The 10438-nt window shown below is 39.6% G+C and overlaps 1 protein-coding gene across 1 annotated transcript in view; it reads right to left on the minus strand.

Annotated features, from left to right (window-relative positions):
- The window catches only part of LOC109477989 (histone deacetylase 5-like), a 62157-nt gene extending 54387 nt beyond the window's left edge, over nt 1–7770 (minus strand). The window contains exon 1 of the mRNA XM_019779442.1: nt 7612–7770. The gene's annotated coding sequence lies outside the window, so the exon portion shown is untranslated. The remainder of the gene's footprint in view (nt 1–7611) is intronic.
- Between the last annotated feature and the right edge of the window lie 2668 nt (nt 7771–10438).

Consider the following 10438-nt stretch of genomic DNA (forward strand, 5'->3'; position numbering starts at 1 on the left):
AATTTAGGTTCAAAAAAAAAATTGCCCCAAGTAAAATTTGGTTGCCCGGGGCAACTGGACAACCAGGTATTTTGCACGCTGAAGCCTCCTAGATAGATACCAACATTCTCCCTGCTGCCAAACCTAACATTAACAAATTCTGGAGCTAAAAGCTGATCATCTTGGTTGGAAATTAAGGTACTTTGCCACGTTTTGGCAAGATCATTACCAACATGTAGGAAAGTGTTTAAAACTGAACGAAAACTGCAGAAAAAGCTAGCCTCCGTAGCAGGCTTATAAGTTATAGAACTGGGGGTTTGGTGGTCTTCGGCTGTTTTCTGAGTAGCCCAGTTCTAACAAACGGGGGTAATTCAACCAGGGCGGCTATGTTGTCTATATGCAATCAGAAAGTAGCACATAAAAGCTCCCAAAGACCCTGAAGACCCCCCAAAAAAACCAGTTTTTTTAAAGAAAAGGCAACAGTCTGGACAATGCATTATTAACCATTTAAAGTAGGTCATTTCCTTTGGACTAAAAACAATGGGATATCATAAACAAGTGAGTCACATTTATATATATCCATTCATAACACGCACAGATTACGTAGCTAAATATATCATTATAGATACAACTTCCTGTCTGCATGAACTACATGCAGCATATACAAGGTGAGTAAACGGACAAAAACAGCTTACATAACTGATCAATTATGTATTATACAACATTCCTTACTTACAAGAGGAAGGGCCACTTTTAGAGTTGCATGACTTGAGCTCCAAGGCATATATTATATGCACTTTTGTGCACCAAAAAATTGGAGGTGTGTACCTAATTTTTGACAGTGGGTGCAGCATAGCCTCTACCAGCAGGCTTGGGGAGGCAGCTGGAAAGAGTAGAAATCGGGAGAGATAAGCATGCCAAGGGAGTTTGTCCGTTTTGAGAGAACATTTCGCCGCACCCCAACTGTTCTCTCAACGGACAAACTCCCTTGGCATGCTCATCTCTCTATTTGGCCGATTTCTACTCTTTCCAGCCGCCTCCCAAAGCCTGGTAGAGGCTAGGTGCAACAGCGCACCTATACGTTTGTGTAATACATTTTACTACTGAGAAGAACAATTAGTAACTACTTAGTATTAATCCAGTATTTAGTTACTGTATACATATTTATTAGCATATTCTGACATTTGACTGTGAGAACAATGCAACATATGTTTAAGAATTTTGTTTTAAGATTTTTTAGGCTTTTTTGCATGCCAGGATACCAAAAAAGAAAAACGAGAAAAAAAGTCCAAACAGGCCTAACATCTGACGACAATGTTGCTGCGTCATGACTTGAGTTGGTGCTTTTTGCAGGCCAAGATACCAAAAGAAAAGCCAACAAAAAGGCAGTCAAATTATATTTATACGCCTAAAAAGCAAAAAAAAAAAAGTCGAAACGGGCTGCCTAACATCTGATGACAATGTTGCTGCGTCATTGCTAGTTGGTGCTTTTTGCAGGCGAAGATACCAAAAGAAAAGCCAGCCAGATCATACGCCTACAAAAGCGAGAAAAAAAGTCCTAACAGGAGGCCTAACAAGATACCAAAAGAAAAGCCAACAAAAAGGCAGCCAGATCAGATAATACGCCTAAAAAGCGGGAAAAAAAGTCCAAACGGGCCTATAACATCTGACGACAATGTTGCTGCGTCATGACTTGAGTTGGTACTACTACAACACTTCTCCATTCTTAGTGAAGAGCCCATGTTGGGAACACTAATCCCTCTCAAGGAGCAAAACTTGTACAAGAGTCCCTTAACCTGGCGTTGGCCTCAGGACTTCCAGGGGTGTTAGGTAGCCTGGTATTGACCTGCTACGGATAACTGGCTAAACGCTATCTGCCTTTGGATTACTGTAAGTCTGTTTATATTAGCGGCAGTTAGATGTTGTGGCACAGCAAAAAATTAAGGAGTTTACTGTGCGTTTTTTATTGCGCAGTTGGAACAACATGAAATAACACGGCGGAAAACAGAGCATACCTTTGCAGTAAATTTCTTGAAAACTAAGTTGCATATCTACCAATTTCTCCTTATGTTTGTTTCATCTATGCCAGTGTAAAAATCTGTGCTAGAATAAAGTAGATTTTTAGGTTACAAATATTTTTGGTTTGGAATCAAAATTAAACTTCACAAATGTTCCACACACTTGAAATCAGAACCTAGATTTTTTTTGTTCTTGTTTTTGTTTATGACACGAAACCTAGATTTCAAACTCAGACGTATAACAATATCCCAAATTCTATAAATGCCAAACATATATACCACAGACTGTGACAGAAAACCTTTATGAATACATGCATAACTGGTAGTAGAATTTTGCTTCAATACAAAGAAAGACAGAAACAAACAAAACGTGTGCCGCAGCTAAAAATACACTAGACGATCCAGACTAAAATACAATACGCCACCGCCACTTAGAAACCAACAACAACATCTTTTTTTAGAAACTATAGTACGTTTACAAAAGATAGTGATGCACAGAATCAATGGCTTAAAAATACTTCTTCTTTCTTTCTTGATTATATTAATGTCAAGGACACAAATCTAAGCTTCGCTCTTACTCGTGTTACTTTCCTTCAAGACATTGTCACGCATGCTATTTGTAGATAACAGTCTTTTTGAAAAGGAACATCTTGTAAGTGGCAATTACAGATACTGTAATTCCTGATTTTTTCACTGTACTGTTAATTTTTTTATGTTCACTGTTTTCACCGTCACTTCTGTACCGTGAACTTATCATTACAGTTAACAAATAATTCCTGGATTTTCTCTTTCCTGCACCTGTCACCACCGTGAATACATAGTTCCATGAACATGTTTTCTCAGACTGTGAACTTTTGCTACCGTGAACATAAAGTGAATTACAGTATGCTCCACATGGACACCAAAGAACCCACCGAACTATCCAAGAAGAATAGCGTAAATTTTTTAACCTGCCTTTATCCTGCTAAGGGAACTTTTGCACCAAATTTGCATGGGTTATGAATATGAGGTTAAGAAGCAAGGTGAAGGTTGGGAAAAAGGTCTCGTGGCAGTTTCGAGGCAATGGGTTGTTGATCCACTGTGTCTAGCTAGCTATAGTGCAGGGCACAGTATTGCAAGGTGGAGCCCATCCCTCTCCGACAACCGCCTTTTAGTTTTACATACCTACTACCTAGCCAAAGTCAGGTACCCATTTTACAACTGAGTGGAGTAAGGAATGTCATCTAAAACTTGCCTTTCCAAAGGACAAAACGTCTAGCCAGGGATTGAACCCATAACCTAGAGATATATCCACCATAACAACTTGAAAACTTCAAGTGATACAAATTAAATAAAGACATATAAAAAATTAAAACAACATATCGACCATTGTCTTTGGAAGTAAAGTGCGCTAGTTTAAAATATTGAATTTTATCTATGTGTAAGTACCATAATATTCATGTAATTTTGTACAAACTGAAATATTCTTATGCTAACCTTTGACCTTTGACTGGTTCTAGAGAGGTCAGCTTAGGCCAATATAGCAATCTGGTCTAAATAAAGATGATTGATTGAGGAATTGATTGAATATTTTAGGCCACAAACAGATATCCGGCCTGTTCTAGTGTCGAAAGCTTTGTTTAAAACTTTTTCAGCGCAACTTTAAATATACTTCGGTCAGTCGTTATATATTATATATTAACTAAAATTACAATTTATCAAAAGTTAAGGAGTGTGACCCAAATTCAACAGGACAAAGTTTCAGGAAAAAAAAATTCATTTCATGATTATTCTGAAAATTACTACTTACATGTCCCTAACATCCGATCACATTTGTGTATGTCGAGACATTTTTTTTTAAATATGCGCATTAAAATGTAAACATCTCATTCTAATTGTTTAGCAGTTAAGCTCCTTGGGCAACCAATTTTTATTTGAAGAAGCCAAATGCAAATGCAGGTTGCATCATGAGCAACCAAACTTTATTTTTTCAGACCGGAAAAGTATCTTTCTTGACAGCAACGTGCAACAAACATGCTTAAAACACTTTCCATTGTGTAAAATAAACCTCCAATACTAGTGTTTATTGCATAACACTGTAACATCAAAACAGGATATTATGGGTAAGGTGTATCAACATATACATTACGTACAACGATATTGATCGTTTTGAGATGTTGGGAAACTGCAAACTGCAACCACAAGTTGTACTGGGCAACCTAAATTTTCCCCAGTCTCAAATGTGATTTAATTATATTTCTTATGTTGCTGAGTCATCCCAAAAAGTCAATCAATAATGGTGCATACATCGATCATTTATGGGCATATCTTAAGGTACAAGTACTTACTTTGAAGAATAGCAAATGCCAATATGGTACAGAGACAAGAAACATTTTGCTTGTCAATTTTCTGGGGGTTTTTTACACAATAGGCTTAACCAACTCTATGCCAATACATATAGCAAATTTGCAGGGTGCAAAAATGCAACAGAAAAATGGATCTTACATTGATACAACCATGTATACTAGAAGCTGGCTTGTTTATATATAGCTTGCATGCATTTAATGTTCCCACTGAAAATTAAGGGACAATAGTATTGATTGTTCAGGTTTGCCAACTCAACAAAAGCATACTAAAACTAGAGTTCCCCGATCTCATACCTTCGCCAAATGATGTTAATCTTTATGACTGACAAATTATAGATTATGAATTCCCCCGATTTAACAAATAGGATCCTAATTTTCATGAATTATATCATCATATTCTCAACCAAAAGACAGTCTTATATTAACAAACAATGCCATTCTAGCATTTCCTCATAAATTATGCAAATGAGGTCATGATTGGAATACATTATGCTTAATGATGTTCACCTTCACTTAACTTTCAAATACCACAAGTATGAAATTCCAGGCAGTTATTATTACATAATCATAAAATTTTCTCATTAATTATGCAAATTAAGTCCTCATTTACATAATCAATATCTGTCTATGTTTCTCTCGTTCTCAATTACCAATGTCACAAGCTTCAATTGTCCTATCATGGAATGAAGCTGATTTATAGAATTTCCCCATAAATTATGCAAATTACATCCATATTTGCATAATTGTCAAATTATTTTATCAAGCATCACGTAAGCTACCTACATACCAAAAATCATGACGATCCATCAACCGGTTCTTGAGTTATATTGAGTTGAATATTTTCAAACATATAGTCCTGCAGTTCCAAAGCAAGTCGCTAGGAGGCCCAAACTCAAGTCACTTCTTCCCCAGCACAAGACCTACCTACCATCCAAATTTCGTCACCCTAGCATATTTAGATCATGAGATATCAAAACCGGAAGTTCAGCTGCAGTACCATAACAAGCCGCTAGGGGGTCCAAAATCTAATCATTTTGAGGTCTCATCAAGACCTACCCACCTACCAAGTATCAAGACAATCCATCAAGGCCTTCTCAAGTTATCCTGTTTACAGACAGACACACACACACACAAACACACACATACACGAACGCCACTGAAAACATAACCTTCTTGGCGAAGGTAATGAGTACTCTAAACATAAAAAATTAGCAAGGTTTTGCTATCTAGAACCTGTATTCCTAATTTTGCTGCAAAATGTTACGTCAAGAACCTTTCATCCAAATATCACGATTCAACTATCAAGCAACCAATTTACTATTCATATTCTTATCGAAATTAGCTGCAAACATGTACTTCTACTAAGTTCTAGTTTGAATGCCCAGATGCAAAAATGCAGCAAAAAATGGATCTTACATTAATACAACCATGTATACTAGAGGTTAACAACTTGCATGCATTTATTGTTACCACCAGAAATTAAGGGACAACAGTACTGAATGTATTCCTAATTTTGCTACCAAATGTTACATCAACTTCAAGCATCTTGATCCAAATATCACGACTGAACTCTTAAACCTAACAATTTACTATTTATATTCTTATCGAAATTAGCTACAAACGTCATACTTCTAGTTTGAATGCCCGCGGCTACAAATTAATATAATCTAGGCTAGATATTACTTATCCACTTTCTGGCAAAACACTTCCGGTAAACATTAATTTAAACGGAAAGCAATACAGAGAGTCGTGAGTGTACATGAAAAGAGGCGAGGGGGTGTAAGGGGTCGGCTGAGATACCTTTCTTTCAAATCATATTATCAATATCCATGTGGGACTCCAAAACACCCACACACCTTTTTGTTCCTACCAAGTCGAGAGCCTCAAGCAATTTCCTGGCCTGTTTCTAGTAGTAGATACATGAATCATCTCATTTGAACAGAATGTTAGGCTCTACCAGATGCTAAAAAAAAAGATATCGGAGATTTAAACCTCCGGGAGGTACCTACAGTTTTTGTGAATTCATTTGCAAACAGTAAGCAACAACGAAATGTCTGAAAACTACACCACATAACACAAGTTATAGATTTTCAATTTTTCATCATCAAACATTAAGATATTCATAACAACATGACCATAATATAACATAATAATATTCATTGTATAATTCTCAACAACACATTTGATAACATCTGAAAAGCAACCTTAATTAATTAGAAACGTGTGATGTCTGTACCTCTTCCTGCCTTTCTTTATTTTCCTCATGAAATTAAAGATTGGTCAGACATTTTCAAAACTAGTGAGTGTAAAATCAAAATTATGTTTTTGACATCCAGAAAATTAGTAAACACTTAGGACGTGTCGATTTTCATGGACAAGAGAAAAACTCAACCAAAGTCTACACCACCATATCATTCCTTTTCTTCCCATATTGAATTACTTACATCTGATTGACATTTTCAGGCTGGCGAGATACTATAATGAGGAACGTCGATGTCTGCTAAGAAAAGAGGTAAATATTTAAGACACGTCAATAATATTCTCGACTGCAGATTTTCAAGAAACCAGACAATACACAATACTCCTTTACTCTTTCTCTGTCCAAATATGTTGTCGACAGTACTTAGGGACTATCAAATACACCCTTCCTAGATTGTTCGTAGAAGATTCGTTGTTTTTTTCTTGTGCACACCGTAAGTTGCAGAAAATCGAACCGTTGACCTAGAGCCAAACTGATCACCGCCTTGGCACACATAAACACATCTTTCCAATGCTCCCGTACTAAAAACATCAATGACTATAACCCACTTGGGTATTTTTAGCAGCCAGCACATTCGATCAATCGCGTACAGATTTCTACCTGCCCTGTCCCAACGCGAAAGGAAAAAAAAAATCGCCGGCCAGATTTTTCTTTTCGTTGCCTGCAGTCGTCTTCTTGCCACACCTCCTAGTGGAGAAAATCCCTCTTTCCGGGCTATGGCGGATTTTAAATGTTTAAAAATCTCAACGATCGCTCGGGTTTACAGGCTAATTCGGCACGGTTTTACTTCTTTGACACCGCGAAGAGCTCGCTTGAAGGTGCTAGGACGGGAGGAAGAACGCACAGGCTGTTTAGTAGGCAAGTCACCTACGCAAACCGCGGCCGCTGGAAGCCTGGCCGTCACTGCAAGTACGCCCGATCGACCGAGGGTAGCGCGGGTGTGTGTGTACATGCGAAAATCAACAAATACGGCCCGCACGGGCGAGTTGCCGCGCCGATCGCAACTTACCGACGGAGGGGAGGGTGTTCAGAGCCGATCCGCAGGCTTGTCGCGTCGTTCGGGGCTCTGTGGATCGCAGTCCGGCCGGATTTCTGCGTGATATCACCGTAGCTCCGACACAGCCTCCGCCATCTTGCCCACATTCAAACACCTTTGTTTAGAAAAGAGACTCGCTCACGTGACCCGCCCAGGCCAATCAGCGTGAAGGTCGGCGTGCTAAAAATAGACGCGGCTCGGTCCCATTTAGGTTGGCAAGTCGAGTAGTACGCAGTAAACTTGGCATATAAAATTGTTTAGGAGGCTACAAATACATTGATTCATTAACAACGTATATTGTACACTAACTTTCGGAGCGTTTTTTGAAAGTCAAAAATTATGGGGACAAAATACGACGCATTACACTGAATTTCAGACAGCGTGGCTGTTTTCTTTTAGGAAGTCAACCATTTATAGCGACAAAATACAAACTAGTCTAGAAAGATATGTTTTGAAAGGCGTTTTCATCTCTATAGACTGCATTACACTGGATTGTATGAACTGAATCATGATAATGAAAAATCATATGATATTTAGTTGTTCTATTAAAAGGGAAAGATGGCGGACGTAGCAATAGAATAAGGAATACAAAATTATAAAAAATACGTTATACACTTACTAGTAGTCAGACCCAGACATCTACTTGGAGATTACGCTTTCAGAAACCACATGAGGAAAACAGATGGAAGAAATGCAATGGTTTTCACCACAAATCTGGATTACACTCTCACGGCACTTCCCTAGTCTTCACCAGACTCCTTTGCAGGCTGAATAAATAGTAGAAATCGGCCTAAAAGCTAGGGGATTTAATTGGCCAGAGGAGTTGGCCGGCCAAAGAAAGTCAGGCAAATGGACCCTCTCTTGCCGACCAACTCCTCTGGCCAATTATCCCTTTTTAGGCCGATTTCTACTGTTTATTTAGCCTACAAAGGAGTCTGGTGGAGACTAGCACTTCCCATTGTCTCCAAGCAGAGCTTAAAAAATTAGGCTTCGGTTTATTTTTGGCGCTTTTATCGGGCGTTCCCTTCTGTACTGGTGTCTTCTTTTTTTCGCCAGCCAAACTTCGGGTGGCCAGTATTGGATACTTAGCCTGGGTGCCATCCAATTTGTGACGGCAACCCCGAAAAAATATAGCCTGGGTACCATCCTACTTGTATGCCGGGGCTCCCACACTCGCTTCCCTAAAAAAATCGAGTGTGGGAGCCCCGGCATACAAGAACTTATGATACCCAGGCTATTGTTTTCGGGGTTGCCGTTACAAATCGGATGGCACCCAGGCTATCAGTGGATACTACCCTGTCAATGATACTGCCTTGCCAGTTTGAAAGATCTTGAAACAGTCACCAAAAGATCTGCTTGGAGATTACGTTCTAGTTGTAGCATGCCCGTGTTAAAAATAGACATCACTATCTTCAACAAGTGACGCCTCGCATCAGATAAAGACGCTTCTTATAGTATAAAAATATTCATATATTGAAAAGGTGAAAGCTTTGTAGACTGGCCTGTGAAATCTTTCCTTGTGACCATAAGGTAGGAATTGTTTCGTCTTCGAGTTTGTCCTAATTATCCTGTCTTTCTAATCTCCAAGCAGATCCCTCTCGGTGGCAAAAAGACAGTATCAAATTGGCCAGGCAGTGTCCATTAGCCAGAGAAGCTCCGAAGCCACCGACGGTTGGTGGGGATCAGGACAAAAAAACGGCCATATATAAAAAGGTAACGATCATTCCCCACAACCTCTGCTTGGAGAGTACTGTCTTTCGGCAAATCCGGCGGTCGTGTCCAAATCATCATTATCATCGCATCAGGTAGGGAGTATTTGACCCACTTTCCTTAGGCGCATTGAACTTCGGGATACGTGACGTCAGTTGGTCAAAGCGCCACGATATGAATTTTGGCTACGGAACTGGACTGTTTCACTAGATATAGAGGCATAAATGAGGCGACGAGAGCGCAATTCTCTCTCTCTCTCTCTCTCTCTCTCTCTCTCTCTCTCTCTCTCTCTCTCTCTCTCTCTCTCTCTCTCTCTCTGTCTCTCTGTCTCTCTGTCTCTCTTCTTTCTTCTCCCTCCTCTCTCTCTCTCCCCCTCTCTCTCCCGCTCTCTCTCTTTGTTGTGGGGGGAGGTAAAACACAAACATGGTATCGAAAATGAAGCGATGATTTTCAAATTGTTTGATAGCTACCAGTGGCTACACTGTATACAGAGATTGAGTGAATAGGCCTACAAAAAAACACACGTCCACTTGGGGATGAATGACCGATCGGTCAACAGTCAGTCACCTGGTCTCTCGTCAGCGACCCAAAACCTCTTCTACGAGTCTTTTGATAGTGCTGTGCTTTCTAAAAACATGAACTGCATTCCAACTAGCCTCTACCAGGCTTGGAGGCGGCTGGAAAGACTAGAAATCGGTCAAATATAGAGATAACATGCCAGGGGAGTTGGTCCGTTAAGAGAACATCGCGGCGAAATGTTCAGTATTTTTCTCGGCAGGCTCTCAACGGACAAACTCCTGCTTTATATCTCTCTATTTGACCGCTTTCTACTATTCCAGCCGCCTCCCCAATCCTGGTAGAGGCTACTTTCTAACTGCATTCGTGTTGTGATGAATAACCTTAGTTAGCCTCCAAAAACAGTACGTCAAAACCTGCCAGTATAAAATAGACGTCAGACATAAAAGAGCCACAGTGGAGACTAAATTTGAGGCTAGGCTGCATGACGCAACTGTTAGGCAACATTGAAGGTGTAGTTGGTTGGAAGTAGCCTCCTTCGCAGTCTTGTTGGGCGTGGGCGTAATTTTTCTCT

This window comes from Branchiostoma belcheri, unplaced genomic scaffold (genome assembly GCF_001625305.1).
Source record: "Branchiostoma belcheri isolate BF01 breed outbred unplaced genomic scaffold, Haploidv18h27 scaffold42, whole genome shotgun sequence".
Classification (NCBI taxonomy): Eukaryota; Metazoa; Chordata; class Leptocardii; order Amphioxiformes; family Branchiostomatidae; genus Branchiostoma; species Branchiostoma belcheri.